The sequence below is a fragment of the Triturus cristatus genome, chromosome 7 (genome assembly GCF_964204655.1).
Source record: "Triturus cristatus chromosome 7, aTriCri1.1, whole genome shotgun sequence".
NCBI lineage: Eukaryota > Metazoa > Chordata > Amphibia > Caudata > Salamandridae > Triturus > Triturus cristatus.
In genome coordinates this window covers 1,647,027,053-1,647,046,322 of record NC_140590.1, presented here as the reverse complement: position 1 = coordinate 1,647,046,322, position 19,270 = coordinate 1,647,027,053, and the positions used below count along the sequence as shown (strand labels likewise).

Below are 19,270 nucleotides of genomic sequence, written 5' to 3'. Positions count from 1 at the left end.
GGTCACATAACATTACACTAGGACAGCCCACACACCTTGCCATGAAGGTGTACATGTCATGACTCACCACACATTCATAGAGAGGATGCAGACATGTCCTTGTTACGCTACTCCGTGTTCCATGCATACATATGCACCTCACATCCGATACCACATGTGGCATGGTGTGCGGAACAGTGTGCAATGTCAATCTACACACAGACACATGTTGGTTGCTGCAACAGCTGCAGCTTTTGAGGGTGCTCCGACATCAACCTAATGGGAACCCCCCCCACATACATGACATAGTCACATCGTGCACCGTGGGTAGTGACATGTCAGGTGTGGTAACCCCTGTACCGGGCATCAGGGGACACTTCCGTGTGTTGGTGTCCGTGCCATGCCAGTGACGCTCATCCCAAGTGTGCAGTACGACATGCACACATGTCAAAGGAGTCAAGGGCATGCCTGGCACACATTGCACCGTCACACATAACATCTGTACACATCTCATCATACATCTGGTGCCTTCTCGACTCAGGAGTAATGTGCCACATCACAGCCTGTCACACCTGTGCCCCACACATGTAGTACTGCCCAGACAATGCATTGATGTCCATCCATGGACAAGTATGTCAGCCCTATTCCTTCCTGTGTGCTGCCTGTCACCACTGTGATGTCTGAATACCACCGTACTGCTGCTAAGAGGGCCTGTGTACGTTCCCATATCACTATGGGAGTGCTGCCGTATGTGTACCCATAGTGATGGTGAGCGTACAGGCATGTGTACGGTCAGTAAGTACGCATACACAAGAACACCCATAGTGGTACGGCCCGTACACGCGTGCGTACGTTCACTATCACTATGGGTGTCCTCGCGTATGTGTACTCGTACTGGTACGGGCCGTACACACGCCTGTACGCTCACTATCACTATGGGTGTCCTCGCGTATGCGTACTCGTACTGGTACGGGCCGTACACACGCCTGTACGCTCACTATCACTATGGGTGTCCTCGCGTATGCGTACTCGTACTGGTACGGGCCGTACACACGCCTGTACGCTCACTATCACTATGGGTGTCCTCGCGTATGCGTACTCGTACTGGTACGGGCCGTACCCACGCCTGTACGCTCACTATCACTACGAGTACGCATACGCAGAACACCCATAGTGATAGTGAGCGTACAGGCGTGTGTACGGGCCGTACCAGTATGAGTACGCATACGCAAAGACACCCAAAGTCATAGTGAGCGTACAGGCGTGTGTACGGCCCGTACCACTGCGAGTACGCATACGCGATGGCACCCATGGTGATAGTGAAAGTACGCACGCCTGTACGGGCCGTTGCTATGCATTTGTAGTGCCCTAGGGCCCCGGAACACACCGTACCTGTGTGTGAAGCGCAAAATTACATAGGGGACACATGAGGGACAAGTATTAAGGCCCACATGCATGCTGATTGTCATGGAGACCAAGTTTTAAGTTTGATTTTGTTCTGGAAGGTGCACAGCAGAAGTCAGTTGGAATGAATCTACTTTGTTGCAATGTGTTTGTGGGGTTGACATCATGCTGAAGAAAAAAACACAATAAGAACCCACTGACTGTGCTAGGTTTGAAGGGATTGGAGGAAACATAGGATGCAAATGTGAGTGACCAATCACTCTGTACTCCTGTGCATGAGGACAGCAAGGCAGATATAAGGCAGCCAGGTCCCATGAGGGAGCACTTGCCTGCACATATTTCGATTCTACCACACTGCTGCTGCTCGTGATTCCCTGGAACCATGTCAAGGTCTGTGGAGAGGTCACAGCCCTTCACCCTGGAGGAGAACATGGCTCTGCTGGATGTGATCCTCCCACAGTACCCCATGCTGTATGGGCGACCAGGGTATCAGGTGAGTGCAGAGCTACTAGCACAGACTGTGTCCCTTTTTTTGTGACTGTGACTTCTGCCATTGTGTCCAGGTGTGACACACATGCTATGTACTGTAGGGGGGGTCCCAGGGGGGGAATGCCTGATGTCTCCCAGCAGTGCCCAGACACAGGAGGGGTGTGTGCAGAGTCCTCCCAGTAGTGCCCAGAGGCAGGAGGGGTGGGTGCAGAGTCCTCCCAGCAGTGGCCAGAGACAGGAGGGGTGGGTGCAGAGTCCTCCCAGCAGTGCCCAGACATAGGAGGGGTGGGTGCCTATTACTCTCAGCAGTGCCCAGACATAGGAGGGGTGGGTGCCTATCACTCCTAGCAGTGCCCAGACACAGGAGGGGTGTGTGCAGAGTCCTCCCAGCAGTGCCCAGAGACAGGAGGGGTGGGTGCAGAGTCCTCCCAGCAGTGCCCAGAGACAGGAGGGGTGGGTGCAGAGTCCTCCCAGCAGTGCCCAGAGACAGGAGGGGTGGGTGCAGAGTCCTCCCAGCAGTGCCCAGAGACAGGAAGGGTGGGTGCAGAGTCCTCCCAGCAGTGCCCAGAGACAGGAGGGGTGGGTGTGATGCACAGTGTGAGCCTTTGTAATTGATTGTGTCTTTGCCCTCATTCCACCTGTGTACTTTCACTGGCACGTACTGCTTTTGCCCTTCCCCAGAGGAGTATGTCCCTATGGCAAAGGTGCAATGCGTATGCTGCATGACATGCCTTGTTGTAACCAGCTAATTTGTTCTCATATGTGTCTCTGTGACATGTTGCAGGTGTATTGATGTAGTGTCACTTGTTCATCCTCACAGGTAGGCGCCACTGCCAAGGAGCAGATCTGGCTGACCGCCGTCAGTGCCGTGAGGAGTGCGGATGGTCGGAAGCGGTGCCTGTCCCAGGTGGAGAAACGCTGGCAGGATATCCGGTGCTGGACGCAGAGGATCGCACGGGTCCTGCAGGGGGACTCACCTCAGAGCCATAAGAACCGCGGGCGCCGCCGACTGAGCCACATCCACAAACGTGTGCTGCCGGTGGTCTTTCCAGACTTGGAGAGGCGCTTACAGGAGATGCAGCAGCAGGAAGGGGGTAGGTACATGTGTGTTTGTTGTGTTTCACCAGCATTTGTAAGTGCACTGTTCCATGGATGCACTGCCAGGGTTTAATGGTGCTGTGCAGATCCTGTTACCCACAGTATTGCAGTGCTCTCCTGCCTCCCTTCCCCTCCTTGCAATGTGTTCCCTGGTCTGTGTGAAGTCACTCCGTCACAAGGTTATGTAGCCTGGCATCCTTCTCCACGTGTACAATGCCTGCAGCATCATGTGTGGGGGTGGTGTGTAACAGGTTTGGGGACCTTGCCTGTGCCCTGTCCAGTTCTGATCTTGTGGGTTCCATGTCAGTTGGCACTAATGATGAGTCCAGACATGGGAGTTAGTCTCTCAAGTGTGAGGCCTTACAGCACGCATGTCCTATGTGGTGGCCTGTGACATGATGTGCATGAGTGTGCGGTACGCATAGTGCGGGGATGGTAGCGTGTGTTGCAATCATTCCCATTCAGGAGCATGGAGTTGTGTGGCCACTACTGTCCCCAGGGGCATATTTTCCTAGGTATCATGTGTGTAATCCGAATATGTTGAAAATCTCTGTGTCTACAGCATAGGTTGTGCTCTGTGCCATTGTCCCCTGGCCAAATGTATATTGACGTGAAATGTGGTACAAGTGTCCACTGTACAGCCTGACCTGATTTTCCTTGTTCATACTCACGGTGGACATTGCCTGTGTGTCTTGTTACAATCATCTGATGATGCCCATTTGTACATGATTATTTGGACAGGCGCACCTTGGGTATTTTGTGTGCAACCTTGATTTGTTGCATCCCATGTGTATTTCACCCAGACTAAGGGATGTATGTGCTTCCTGTGTCTCCAAATAATAGTCTCATGTAGGGGGTGGGTGGTGCGGGCATGGCCTTCATGTCACAACCTGATATCTCCTTGCTAGGACTGGCCAGTGTGTGATGTTTGTCTGGACATGCACTCAAGGTGCAGTGGGCCAGTCATGGTGGGCATGTTTTCAGTATGACCTATGCTGCATGTGCCTCTTGTTCCTGGATATGGTCCCTGCTCATCCCTATTTCCTGCCACGCTGTGTGGTGCAGATGCAGTGCTGGATTGTCCCCAGGGCCGTGCTCCTCAGTCAAAATTCCATTCCATCTCATTTGCTATTGTGTCATGCTCTCCATAGTTTTTAGGTGGCATGGTGGGTCAAACAACTGTGTCTTGCATGCCCTACATATGTACCTTGTTTTGTAGATGTAACTCTTCTTTTGTTTCAGGCTATGCGCTGTGACCTATGTATATTGGACTCATGTGACATATGTATACAGGTGTATGATTAATTTCTGTCTCTTCACCCTGCCCACAGCATCGTCGGGGGACACGGAGGTAGACATGGGCACAGACGGAGCAGAGGGACCGAGCACCAGTGCCAGCGGTGACATCGGGGCTGGCACATCAAGTGGGACTGAGGTGGAGGAGAGTGAAGCCGGGGACCTGTCGACTGGCACAACAGAGTATGAAGCTGACGGGTCCGAGGATGATCTCTCCGAGTGGGTGGCGGCTGCACCAGCAGCTGACAGCAGCACTACATCTCGCCCCGCCCCCTCCATTGCCATCAGCCGCCTCCCACTTGCTCGTGTCCCTTCCCAACGTGCCCGGTCACCACGTCTCCTTCCTGCCAGGCACCGCACCCCCTGCCCCTGTCTCCACTGCTGCTGCCAATGCCGAGTCTGTGGACATCCAGCGGCAGTTGCAGGTTGGTCAGGCTGCGATCCTTAATGTCCTCCATGGCCACAGCCAAGTGCTGCACAACATGGAGGCATACTTGGAGGGCATTCATTCATCGCAGGCTGACCAACGCAGCTTGCTGAGGTCGATAGACTCGACACTGACTGCAGCAGTGGGTCTCCTGCAGCGCTACGTCCGACCCCCTACCCCTGCCCCATCCACACTTCCCACTCCCATGCCTGTCCCACGTACACCCAGACGTCAGCATGCACCCACCACAACACACACAGGCACCACACCAGCAGGGAAGGTCCACCGCACACCTCCTGACACGCACACACAGGGTGAAGTAGGCACACCCACTGGGTCGGGGGGCAAACGTGTGACACGCAGCCAGAGTGGGTGCCTGTTTCTTCCCCCCCACATGATGCCCTCACCCCTGTGGAAGATGACGGAATGTAACTGTGCAGGCAAGCTAGGGGACACGCATCCCACTGTGTCCCCCATACAGCTGTGACTTCTGGACTGCCCAATGGGCTTTGTAAATATAGAACTTTATACGAACATACAATTTTGGATCATGCTGATTAAAGCCATTTTTGTTTCCTTTGAACACTACTGCTTTTCTGATATTGCTGTTGGTGGGGCTGCCTCATGATTTTGGGTGGTGATCATGTGTTGGTTGTGTGGGACATGTAGTAGTGTGCTGGTCATAGGGGGTACCCTGGGATCTGTGTGCCATCACACGGTGTTAGCTAGGTTTCTGTGTTCATGTAAGCAGTTGCTGCATGGTGAAATTGTCCAAAGGTGTATTCCTTCCTCTGTGTACCCTGACATCTTCCCTGCAGGGTGTTCCCAATATTTAGCGCAGAGCTGTGTGTACATTAGCTGGGTGTGTGACGGACTCCTTCTACTTTGCACATGCATGCTGAGCCATGTCTCCACCTGCATCATTCGTGGCATTCTTGATAGTCATTGTACTTGTGTATGTGGACTATTGACATGACTTCATGTGGACATATTTTCTTTTCTGCGCTATGCATGCGTATACTCCCAGCCTCGCACACATGTGGTTACATGTACTGCAGGGTCTTTGTGCACCTGACTGACATTTGTGGGCATGGTATCTGTGGCTACTCCACCCTTTGCGTTACATGGGAACTGCTGTAAGTGTTAGGCACCCACCCCTCCTGTCTCTGGGCACTGCTGGGAGGACTCTGCACCCACCCCTCCTGTCTCTGGGCACTGCTGGGAGGACTCTGCACCCACCCCTCCTGTCTCTGGGCACTGCTGGGAGGACTCTGCACCCACCCCTCCTATCTCTGGGCACTGCTGGGAGGACTCTGCACACAACACTCCTGTGTCTGGGCACTGCTGGCAGGACTCTGCACACACCACTCCTGTGTCTGGGCACTGCTGGGAGGACTCTGCACCCACCCCTCCTGTCCCTGGGCACTGCTGGGAGTGATAGGCACCCACCCCTCCTGTGTCTGGGCACTGCTGGGAGGACTCTACACCCACCCCTCCTGCATCTGGGCACTGCTGGGAGGACTCTGCACCCACCCCTCCTGTGTCTGGGCACTGCTGGGAGGACTCTGCACCCACCCATCCTGTCTCTGGGCACTGCTGGGAGGACTCTGCACCCACCCCTCCTGTCTCTGGGCACTGCTGGGAGGACTCTGCACCCACCCCTCCTGTCCCTGGGCACTGCTGGGAGGACTCTGCACACACCACTCCTGTGTCTGGGCACTGCTGGGAGGACTCTGCACCCACCCCTCCTGTCCCTGGGCACTGCTGGGAGTGATAGGCACCCACCCCTCCTGTGTCTGGGCACTGCTGGGAGGACTCTGCACCCACCCCTCCTGACTCTGGGCACTGCTGGGAGGACTCTGCACCCACCCCTCCTGTCTCTGGGCACTGCTGGGAGTGATAGGCACACACCCCTCCTATTTAACAATTTGTACGCTTAGTCCAGACACGTGTGTGGGTTCGCTCCATGGGGGTACGGGTCGTACTTACACTGTTGGGGTGGGGGTACGACCCGTACCCTCACCCGCGTACGTATGGAGCGTACACCCCTCCTATTTAACAATTTGTACGCTTAGTCCAGACACGTGTGTGGGTTCGCTCCATGGGGGTACGGGTCGTACTTACACTGTTGGGGTGGGGGTACGCTCCATACGTACGCGGGTGAGGGTACGGGTCGTACTTACACTGTTGGGGTGGAGGTACGCTCCATACGTACGCGGGTGAGGGTACGGGTCGTACGTACACTGTTGGGGTGGGACGTATACGTACGCGGGTGAGGGTACGGGTCGTACTTACACTGTTGGGGTGGAGGTACGCTCCATACATACGCGGGTGAGGGTACGGGTCGTACTTACACTGTTGGGGTGGGGGTACGCTCCATACGTACGCGGGTGAGGGTACGGGTCATACATACACGGTTGGGGTGGGGGTACGCTCCATACGTACGCGGGTGAGGGTATGGGTCGTACATACACGGTTGGGGTGGGGGTACGCTCCATACGTACGCGGGTGAGGGTACGGGTTGTACTTACACTGTTGGGGTGGGGGTACGCTCCATACGTACGTGGGTGAGGGTACGGGTCGTACTTACACTGTTGGGGTGGGACGTATACGTACGCGGGTGAGGGTACGGGTCGTACTTACACTGTTGGGGTGGGGGTACGCTCCATACATACGCGGGTGAGGGTACGGGTCGTACTTACACTGTTGGGGTGGGGGTACGCTCCATACGTACGCGGGTGAGGGTACGGGTCGTACATACACGGTTGGGGTGGGGGTACGCTCCATACGTACGCGTGTGAGGGTACGGGTCGTACTTACACTGTTGGGGTGGGGGTACGCTCCATATGTACGCGGGTGAGGGTACGGTCGTACTTACACTGTTGGGGTGGGACGTATACGTACGCGGGTGAGGGTACGGGTCGTACTTACACTGTTGGGGTGGGGGTACGCTCCATACGTACGCGGGTGAGGGTACGGGTCGTACTTACACTGTTGGGGTGGGGGTACGCTCCATACGTACGCGGGTGAGGGTATGGGTCGTACATACACGGTTGGGGTGGGGGTACGCTCCATACGTACGCGGGTGAGGGTACGGGTCGTACTTACACTGTTGGGGTTGGGGGTACGCTCCATGCATACAGTGGTGGGGGTACGGTACGTACATATCCGTCCCCATGCTATGTGATGCTTGTGCGACCCGTACCCAGGCCTTTGCCACGTGGGTACAGCCGTCCCGCCATGGTTGGGGTGACGTAGGTGTGGGCGTGGTACGACTCATAACCACGCTCTTAAGGCGTGGGTACGGGACGTACCTGTATAGTTGTGTTGCCGGTTCGCGTCGTGAGGCACTTCCTTTGTGGCGGACGCTGGCTTTGCTGGACACGCCCCCACCCCCTCGTGGTGACCAGGGCATGGGGGTCAGGTATGTCCAGGGCATGTGTGCTGTGTGACATTGGTGTTGGTTTTGTGGCCTGCCCCTGGTCCTGCCCCCCCCCTTTCCCCCCCTTTCCCCCCTCCCTTAGTTGTTCTGACCTTCTGCGGCGTCTGCGTCGTAACCTGTAGAGGAGGTCGACTGCTATGAGGGCCGGGATGACACGTAGGTTCGGGTCCATGTCTGTCCGTCGTGTACAGGTCCTCCTTGTTCGCGTCGTCCTGATTTCCCGGCAGTTTTTGGCAGCCGGAAAATATTCTCCGTGCGGGATGACGTCGGTGCGAATCGTAATTCCTGTTTCGTGAATGGCAGGCTGCGTGCGTCCCGACGTCACGTCGGCGCTTTCCCAGATCGCATTTGTATGTTTATTTTCGTCGGTCGGGGTTTTGTACGATTCGTACGGAAATGGTGTTTCCGTGCGAATCGTAATTCCATGTTTGTACATTTTGATGACCGGGTACGCGTTGGACGGAGAATTTGCTCCGTCCGACGGTTCGTACCCGGTTTTTACAGGATCGTGATCGGCACCAGAGTGTTTCAGTACCTGCCATTTATCTGGTGCCCACAAAACTATTTATGGAGAACCATTTTTTTTGGTTTTGTTTTCTATGTGTTGTTATTCTTGGTACCTACACAGTTTTATCTGTCGAAATGGGGCCCTGAATAACAGTTAATTTTGTGTTTTTGATTCCCCACCAATTTAATTTAAAGATTGTTTTGTCTGCACTTGCAGTTTATTATACTAGTACAAAATAAATTGTATTCAACAATGTTGATGAGGACTATAGAAGGGGGGACCAGGAGTTCCCAATTTACAGTTTCTGTTTTTTCACCATCTGTCCTAACACATTTCAGTAACTGTAGTACATGTCCAGGTTTTCAGAGAGGCTGAATTGAAGAGAGAGTGAGTAACATTTTCATGTGTGCTCTGGTGCATAATTAGTGTGCATAATTAATTAGCACCCCCTAGCCAAAAGCAATGTAGATAACACAGCGGATAGTGCGCAAAACAAAAACACTTGCATTTCCCTTTGCTTTCTTCCGGCTTACCTTTTGTGTTGGTTAGCACCGTCAAGGAAGCCATTTTGTGCCACTTTAATGATGCAAAACTGTGGTCCTATTTCTAGGTTTTTAGAATGTCCCGCTTTTAAGGGTTTTTAGATCTGGTCACCCTAACAATGAAAATGTTCATTGGAAAGGTTGTGGAATGTTATTACTAATGCTTGTTGGATTTATTTCCAACATGGTTCAATTGGATTGAGTTCTTTTGAATAGAAGGAAGGGGCACACAAACCTGGATGACTTGTTTGGTAAATGTCTCCGTTTTGAGCAAGGCAGCCGGCGTGAGATGCGTCATTAGTTCTGAATACAGTTGTGTCCTACTCTTGTGGACAGAGCCATTAGTTTTATATAAATTGTATTCCCTTGAACGGTTAATTACATTTCTTGGCTCCCGCGCTTACTGCAGTCGCTGTCATTAATGACCAGATACGGGCAGTTAATTGCCCGCGGTTAACGCCTCCTGCCCGCCCTCCAGGCTGCTGGTAATGGACGGAGCCGGGGGGCTCGCGGGTTCATAAAGAGACGCTGGCTAATAATGTCTTGCTTGCCTCATTAGGTCCTGCAGTGTGCGGCAGGTGATCAAGGCTGTGCTGTGCAGGACACACTGCAGGGCACTGAGCGCATACTTGACCCAGACCTGTGATTGCCTGTCTCTAATAGGCATGGGCGGTGCTCTGTGGATGCGGTGTTGGGGTCTCTGGGTAATGCCAGTGCTTAATTTGTAAAAGAATAAGTGCCAGGGCTCTAGTCAGGAGGCTTCTGCAGCTTGCACCACTCATTGCCACTGCCAGCGCTGTCAATGACAGTACCTACGCAACTACTAAACAGCACACTGCTACAAGTGTGACAATTCAGACTATTCTAGGCCCCAAGAGCTATAAAAATAGTTTGGGCAACAGGTATTTGTTGTTTTTAATGCATACTGAATTAATAAACAATTGCTATACTGCTCATCTCTAAATTATACAAACAGCGCCACCACGTGGCAGCTGTCATAAGTGCTTGTGACGACAAGTATGTTCTGGCACCGACAATTAAGGGCTGGTGCCGAACACCGGAAACCACTGGCTCAAATTAAGCACTGGGCACCGCACACCATCACAATAGTGTGGCCCACCATGCCTGGATAGAGCAGGAGACAACATTGGCACTCATGAAAATTCCAGGAATAGGAATCGTCTCTGAAAATAAAAAGGTATGAGCAGGATCCTCGGATCAAAGGTTAGAGGAGGATGCAAACGGACACCTGAGGATGTATTATACCTAGGACGCACTGTCCCTATTTGCACCACGGGGCACCAGAACTAGGTGTGCCGGGAGCAAACAGGGTTGTGCACCCTGTCCCATATAATGCACTGCCCTCAGGGTAGCTGCAAACTCATGGCTGCCCTGAAGGCAGCGCATTAGTGGAACACTCTTTGACCAGGCCTCTCTGTCTTTCATGGTGCAGGAGGCACCCAATCTGCCCTTCAAAGATACCCTGCAGGTGGGTACAATGAGTGACTGTGCTCGTCTGTAGAGAATGTCTTAGGAGTTCATGGGATCCCTCCCCTCCTTCTCTCTTTTAGTGAGCATTGACTGCATGCCACCTCTTTTTGGCACACTGCAGCTGTACCTACTGACGGCGTCTTTGCCCCTGCACCTGCATCCATAATATGGCACAGAGACAATATGCTTCCCTGATGTGCGTAGGATTTCGCCCCATAAATAAGGGAATGCCAGTTAAGATATCACTGGTGCTGTATTTGTGCCGGAGCTTTGTGTATTACAGAAGGGGCTACACAGGCATCCACAGGCCTTTCTGTAATACTACAGTGCCCCACATGTTCGTAGCACCCCTGGGGCCCTGCATGTAATATTGCCATCAGATACAATAAAATGAAAGATCTGGAAGCTGCCAAGTGCACCATATCATGTGTGACACTTTCAGCCAACTGGGGCAGCATTATATAAAGGTCAAATGGTCCCTGTCTACACTGAGGTGTCTAAGGCCCCTTTTTAATGCTACAGTGTCATGGGGTGCAGGAAATGGGTGGACAAAACCATGTCACCCCCAGGACACTATGTGTAACAGTGGCTGCTCCTCCGCTAAGGAGAAATATCAGGGTGCAGGAAATAGTATACAAACCCATGTTATCCCCAGGACACTGTGTGTAACAGTGGTTGCTCCTACACTAAGACGGAGAAGCATCGCCCCACTGCTTTTTGCAGTGAAAAAAAGGAAAAATAAAATGATAATAACTTATGTTATTATCATTTTATTTGTTCCTGCTGCAGCGTCTTGTTGGGGCAGGGTGGATCTACTCTGCTCTCAGAGCAAGGGGAGGGCTGGTGGGCACTATGTAAGTGCGCATGAATATTTGACTGGCCCTCTCGGGCGGCCAAACATTCATAAGCACTTTACATGATCTCCATGCAGGCTACATTACAGCATGCATGGAGAACATGCAGAGGCTTCCATTCCCTGGCTGAGTGCTGAATTGTGGCGCTCAGACCAATCACAACGCTTCATTGCAGTGTTGTGATTGGCTATGGGGAGCCTGGGAGCACGGGTGCTTCCTGTTTCCACAGAAGAAGCCAGGAAGAGGACGGAGGAGAAGTGGCGGTGGCCGGCCAGGCGGCAGGACGGCAGGTAAGTGCTTTTTTTTTTTAACCCTCCTCCCCCTCTTGCCACCTCCCCGCCTCACTACTGCTACCCAGGAGCAGCCGCCACTGATGTGTAATTCAGATCCAGACCTGGATTTTTTGCTAAGAACCAAGGTTTCAGATGTACTTACAACTGGTCGCAAAATACTGGTTGCAATTTTCCACTAGTATTTTTGTGACCAGTGTAGTAATTTGCAAAGTGGCCTATGCGCTAATAGGTTGTTTTGCAAATTACATATTTGTAGTGGATTGCAATTCGACCTACCTCATGAATATTAATGAGGTAGGTCACAATTTGTGACCCACTAGGATTCGCTGCCATCACAGGGATGATGGCCTGCTGGGGTCTGCAGACTACCATGTTTTTGATTGCTCTTAAATAAAGCAATCAGTTTGTTTTAAAGGCAGCTCGTTTTCCTTAAAGGAAAACAGGATGCTTATGAAAATAAAAAATGAAATGTTTCATTTTTCTCTTTTAAGAGTAAGCAGTGGTCAATGGAACCATGCCCCTGCTCTTAAAAAATATTCTTTATACATTCTCAAAGTGGAAGCTTTCAGTTGGTGGTAAAGTCCGAATGTTTTTGCTACCACATTTCGATGCAACGCATTAGTACATACCGCTATGATTTGATGTTTGAAAGGGTCACCCAAAACACGCTACTTCCAAATACCTAATTGATATTAAGTCGCAAACCAAAACTGCGATTTAGCAATTTGTTACTGAATCGCAAATTGGGTTTGATACATTTAAAAAAGGCCTTTTGCGTTTGCAAATGGTCCGATTCTGTGAATCGGGCTGTTTGTGACTGCAAAAAGGCTTTGTACACCTGGCCCAAAGTGCATATGGAGACTTCAGTTATACATTTAACATTGTAAGCTTGTTGGCTAAAAAGGAGGTAATGACTGACCATGCAACACATAACATGGAGTTGTTTGAAAGCTATTTTATCAGAAGAGTTTCCTCACCCACATTACAGGAACAACAAAGATGCCAGCAGGGAAAGCTTTGTACATTAAGCAGGTAAATCACAAACAGCAGAAATGTGAGGGTGCTCATCCAAACTGTACACAAACTGCACCTGCAGAGGAGACGTTCATTTACATCATTTGAGCCTGTGTGAATTAGTGAGACAAGTGAGACTGAGTGAGTCAGAGTGAGACAATAAACAGTGCAAGAAAGTGTGAAAATGAATTTGAGTGAGTGAGGGAGAATGACAGTTAGTGTAAATGAGTGTTATTGTGTGTGAGATTGAGTCACAGTAAGACTGAGCAATGCAGAATGAGTGAGTCAGAGTGGGCCAGAATAGAATGAGCGAGCCTGTGTGAATTAGTGAGACAAGTGAGACTGAGTGAGTCAGAGTGCGACAATAATCTTAGTGCAAGAAAGTGTGAGAGAACCCTTCAAGAAAAAGCTCTTTGGAATTAGAGCCAAGGATTACACCCCACCACTTTTAAGAAAACCTCACCCATCAGGACATTTGATCCACTTGAGAGGGAAACAAAATATATTTTTTTAAATCTTCAAATTATGCAGCAGGTGATGGATTATGTGACACATGCAGCAAACTGATATTATGCAGAAAACTTTGCGCTGCAAAGTTTTATAATTCCTGTCACCAATGTGCACACTAGGGAAGTACCTCTCAAGCTGTTTTGTGCACTCATATTAGCCAAAATACCCAAGATCAAAGTTTTGTGTACCCATAGTCTCAAAATTTGCAGCTACCTCAATACCATTTCCAGTATATTAGAGGCTTTTATATCATTTTCTCTTTGCGAAACTGGTGGCACTGGTTTTTGAAAGGCCTGTTACCCCTCAATCATGCCCTTAATACACTTTGGTTCGGCTGTAAAGTGCTGTACATTAAAGAAAAAGCGTCACAAAATCACTTAATTGTTTTCTCTGAAATTGTGCGGTGTTGGGAAAATTATGCAAATTTACATGCAAATTTACACTTTGGGTATACCTTGCATTCAAAAGGCACTAGAGATACTGGCAATCAAAAAGCCCACTGCAGCAAAAGATTGGGCAAATTCCAAGCGTCTATAATTTCTGGCATTTTGCGTAATTTCTGCAATGCAAAATAGCAAGAGATACACAAATTACAGGAATACAATGAAAAGGTTCACCATGGCCCATTACGGCCACGGATGAAAGGCCTTCCAAAGGTGGGCTTTAACCCAGAGGGGCATATTATCAAGAACGGCGTTAAAATTATCGCCGCTTTAGCGGCAGGAAACTGCAGCTAAAGCGGCGATAATGGGCTTGATAATATGCCCTTGAGAATTCCAATAAAAGCCCAGGTTTACACCAGTACATGGGGGCATATTAACAAGGGCTTTATCTCCGCTTTTTTGGCATAAGCCAAAAAAGCGGAGATAAAACTATCGCCTTATTTACAAGAGGGTGCTTACATGCATAAGCGCATGTTAGCACCCTTTTTCCCGACGCCTCGCTTTGCATCTCTAATGAGATGCAAAGTGGGTGTCACTGGGCGTACCCCGGATGGACTACCTTGTAAAATATCGCTGATGTTCACATCGCGATATTTACAAGGCAGCCCACAGGATTTTAGCACACGTTAGATTTTGGCAAAAACTGCGGTTTTCGCCAAAAACGAACGTCTGCTAACATCCTGACTTACCTATGCTTAACATAGGGGGTGAATTATGCTGATATGACCACAGGGTCGTATCAGCAAGGATATTACCGTTTTGCAGGGAACATCGCTGGAAAACCAGCGATGTTCCCTGCAAAACGGCAATTTCCCCGTTATCGCTGGATTTCTTATCGCCGTTGTGAAAAGCGTTGTTGATACAGCGCTATCACGGCGATGAAATCCAGCGATAGGATAAACATTGCAAAACGCGCTTAGCGATGTTTATCTCTAATCTTTGTTGATATGCCTCCATGGGCTTCTATTGGAATTCTCAAGGGCATATTATCGCCGCTTTAGCAGCAGTTTCCTGCCGGTACAAGGTAGCCCGAGTGAACCCACGTGCTCCTGGCATCACAACTGTGTATCTCCTTACTGACTGCCTGCCTGTACTCATCCCCAAACAGTGAGTGCCCACTTCTGGATGGGCAGTTATTCAGGCAATGAAAGACAACAGCATGCTGTTTCCATAGTAAACACTGTAGGGCAGTGGTCGCCAACATCATCTGTACTAGGAGCTACTTATGTTCAATAAAAATCATCTCGAGCTACTAATATTATTAGTGTTGTAAAAGTGACCACGTCTGACAAGATTACATACATCAGTGGCCACCGTATGCAGGATTACCGGGAGTGATCACCTCAGTGAATTAGGCACAGTTGCCAGCAATATTGGAAAAAGGCTTTGTCACTTCGGAATGGCCCTACATGGGTAATGCATGAGAGAATTGCTACTGCGTTCGTGTCACAAAATTAATATAATAAGTCCCACCAGTTCCACACCATGTATCACTCAAATATCTGGTACAAAAAATATTGTGGAAATTCATCTATTCTTCACCAAACATCAGTCTACGAGTGCTGGAAATACGCATGTTTTTCAACTTGAATACACACTTTTCAATTTTGGTATACATCTATTAATTTAAGCAAAAGCTTCTAATTTAGTAGGGTGGGTAGTACACGGGAGAGCTACTTTCTAGTAGCTGGAGACCTAGGAGTAGCACACAAGCTACTTGTTGGAGAAGCCTGCTGTAGGGAGAGCGAGAGAGAGAGAGACAGAGAGAGAGAGAGAGAGAGAGAGAGAGAAAGAGAGATTGTTGTCCAAGTGCACCCACCTTCCAACCCCAGTGACAGGAAACCTATTGGCCCCTCTGTCGCCTAAGCAGTAACTTACTTCCTTTATCAGTTAATTAGGGTATTGCCCTTTTGTGAGACATCCGCAGAGCTGCCTTCACATTTATTTTCTGAATCTTAAAATTGGAAAAGCCTTTTCTACTTTTTCTGCCTGTACCCAGTCTTGTTTCATTTAGCCGTGTTCTCTGCTACTTGAGTGATACTTTGAGAGGAGCTTCCCTTTATCCAAACAGATAGAGCAAGAGAATATCAGTGCAAGCTTCTTTCACACACATGAGGGCCAATATCAAGAGCACTAGTACAAGTTACCCTTAAAGAAGATCCGGTACAGCACACCGTGCACAAATGCACGCTTCTCTCACAGCACAATAGTCACAGCATTCTCAGCAGCAGTGCAAGCTTCAGTAACAGAGAGATCAGCTATAGCACAGGCAGCAATGGTGCAAGCTTCCCTCACACAGAGTGACAGTACAGTAGTAACAGCATCCGTGCTAGCTTTTCTTAAAGAGCACAGCAGCATCAGTACTGGAAGCTTCCCTCACAAACAAAATACTCACAGCACTATCAGCAGCAGTGCAAGCTTTAGTCACATAGAGTTTGGCTATAGTGCAGGCAGCAACTGTGCAAGGTTTGCTCACACAGAGAGACAGTACAGTAGTAATAATAGCAGTTCAAGCTTTCTTTAAAGAGCACACCACAGCAGCAACAGTAGTGCAAGATTTCCTTACAAACACAACAGTGACAGCAGTATCAGCAGCAGTGCAAGCTTCTGTCACATAGAGTTTAGTTATAGTACAGGCAGCAACAGTGCAAGCTTCTATCACACAGAGAGACAGTGCAGTGTTAACAGTAGCAGTTCTAGCTTTCCTTAAAGGGCATAGCACAGAAGCAGTAGTGCAAGCTTCCCTTACAAACACAATAGTCACAGCACCATAAACAGCAGCGCAAGCTTCGGTCACACAGAGTTTGGTTATAGTTCAGGAAGCAACGGTGCAAGCTTCCCTCACACAGGGAGGCAGTACAGTAGTGACAGTAGGAGTGCTACTGAAACATTCCTTAAAAAGCACAGCACAGCAGCAGTGCAAGCTTCCTTTTTGCAAAGGTATACTATGTATAGTACACATGCAAGAGTTCATGGTTCCATATAGAAAGTACAGCCTCCATTACATACACAGATCACCTGCAATACAGGTGGATGCTGGAGGCCCAGTTTAATGCACTGGAAACAGTAGGTTTTTTAATATGACATACTTAAAGGAATCAATTTTTAGAGTCTGCCAACATTCTTTCAATTGTACATTCTAACGCTGAGCTTGTTGACCCACTGAAAAGCACAATGTGCCAGGTTATTCGTTTTTTCCAGATTTAAAAAAAATACTTTGTACTTTGTTATTCAGCAATAAAAATGTAAAGGGGAGATTTTGAACTCTATCTGAATGTACTTCTGGAAAGCTGGAAATCTGTGCCACATGACTATTGTTATGGTCTACCCCAGTTCTGCAAAAGATATAAATAGCGTAGAAATCCGCATAGGGGGAATGGAGCATCCTGTTTAAAGGCAGAGTTTTTTCCTCTTTTTTTCTCCAGGGGAAAACTATATTTCCAAAAGGAGAAAGCTCTTCCCTTACATTATGAACAATTTGGTGTTGATCCACTCTGCTTCCCATCCTGGAAGTGGGCTAATGCCAGTCATAGCTGGAATTAATCTTTGACCATTTCCAGGGTGGAAGGGGGTTGTAGAGACACTCACTGGCATATTTATGAGCCCCAGTTCCGCTGGAGCATCACTTTCTGTGTTGCTTCTGTGGTGCAGATAAAAAAATCATATCTATGAGGCCCCGCAAAGCCACCATGCATGCTTTTGAATGGGCTCGTAGATATGGAGTAAGGCAAGGCAGCGCAGATCACTGCGTTGCCTTACTCTCTGCTCGCGAGGCGTTCCATGGGCATTTATTTGGGTTTTCCCATGCAACACCCATGGATTTTGAGACCTCCTCAGATTTATGAGAGTATGTAAAGCTGGGGAAGCACCAAAACCTTCGCCTCCCGAGATGAGGCATAACGAGGAGAAATAACTATATTTCTCCTCATATTTTCCTTTTTCTATGTGTGCAGCACACATAGAAAGAGGAAATCGCCTCTTAGGATTATTTTTGTGCAGGAAGGTGCCCTTTCCTGTACAAACACATTCCTGCATGCAACACAGGAATCCTTGCACCATGGTGCAAGGGTGTCTGCTTTGGTGTTAGGCTGCTGAAACAGCGAGAGCGCAGGGGAAAGAACAGGAATGCAGTGTATTGCATAAATATACAGTGCATTCCTGCCCTTTCACCTTGGCGTCAGGTAGTTCAGCAAGCTGACTTGTTGCGCTGCCCTACACCAAATCCCTGTAAATGAGGGCCACACATCCTACCCCGGGAGTGGAATTTACTACTGAGGATTTCTGTGCACTAGTGACAGAGAAAACTGAATTAGTAGATGTTAGAAATGGGATCTCTAGTTGGCAGTGCTTTGCACCATGTCCAAGTAGGGGAGGATAACGGAGTCACACAGCTAAGAAACCCCCTGCTCCACCCCCTGGGTAGTTTGGCACGAGCATTCAGGCTTATCTCAGAGGCAATGTATAAAGCATTTGTACATACACACACAGTAGTACTGTGAAAACACACCACAAAACGAGTCCCCACCTGTTTTGAACAATAGCCAACATTTATCTGAATTAAACAAGACCAAAACAACAAAAATCCAACTTACACAAGTCAAAATATAACTTTTCAATGGTTAAATAAGTTTTGTCCATAGAAATCAATGGATGCCTTCTTTTTGGCACAGTTGTTAGATGTATCAAAAATCAAAGATGAGAACAGGCGATGAGGAGGAGAGGCACCGGAAAATAAAATGATGCGTTGGTTCCCTAATCCACAGGAGAGGTGATATATTGGTTCCTCATTGTTTGGCAGGGGAGGTGGTGCATCAGTTCCTTACTGGAAAGGTAGGTGATGCGTGAAATTCTGGACACACGGCCTCGTTTCCTTACTGCGGCCGGTGTCGATGAAGAATCAGCATTGAGGGACGATGACTCAAAAATCCAGATTTGCTGCTTCATTGTGGCAACGCCGAAGCAGGTGCTGTGTCGATTTCACAGCTGTGAAGCAGGGACTGTGTCGATTTTCCAGCCACATCTTTGTGAATTGGCTCCTTTGTATTTAATCTTTTAAGATGTGTTTAAGGGTTTGCATTAATTAAAATAAGGCCAACATTGTATATGAAATAATAATAACATTGGAGTTTATCAATTCCTTACTTGGATAAAGGGTAAAACTATCGGAATCCATATAAGTAAGTCAAAGCACAACTCTTCCTTCGAAAGAAGGACCAACTTAATTATACAAATAGAAATTGAGTATCATCACATGGATGCGATGTTTCCTGCGGCACACAGTCCCTCAGTAGGGTAGGAGGGGAGAGCTTCTTGTGGCTATATCTATAGTAAGAGGTATATATCAGTAAGTAAGTGGTAGAAGGCTTCATTATGATTTTCAAGTGTGTTTTTATTCTCCACTGTCCCATGTTACTCATAGGTATCAGACCAGTAGGAAACCTGTTCATATTTTCTGCTAATAGCCAATTCCACTTTACACT

General features: G+C 49.0%; 1 protein-coding gene across 2 annotated transcripts in view; it reads left to right on the top strand.

Annotated features, from left to right (window-relative positions):
- The window catches only part of COL20A1 (collagen type XX alpha 1 chain), a 537,383-nt gene that overhangs the window by 445,349 nt on the left and 72,764 nt on the right, over positions 1 to 19,270 (top strand). The gene's annotated exons all lie outside the window — the stretch shown is intronic.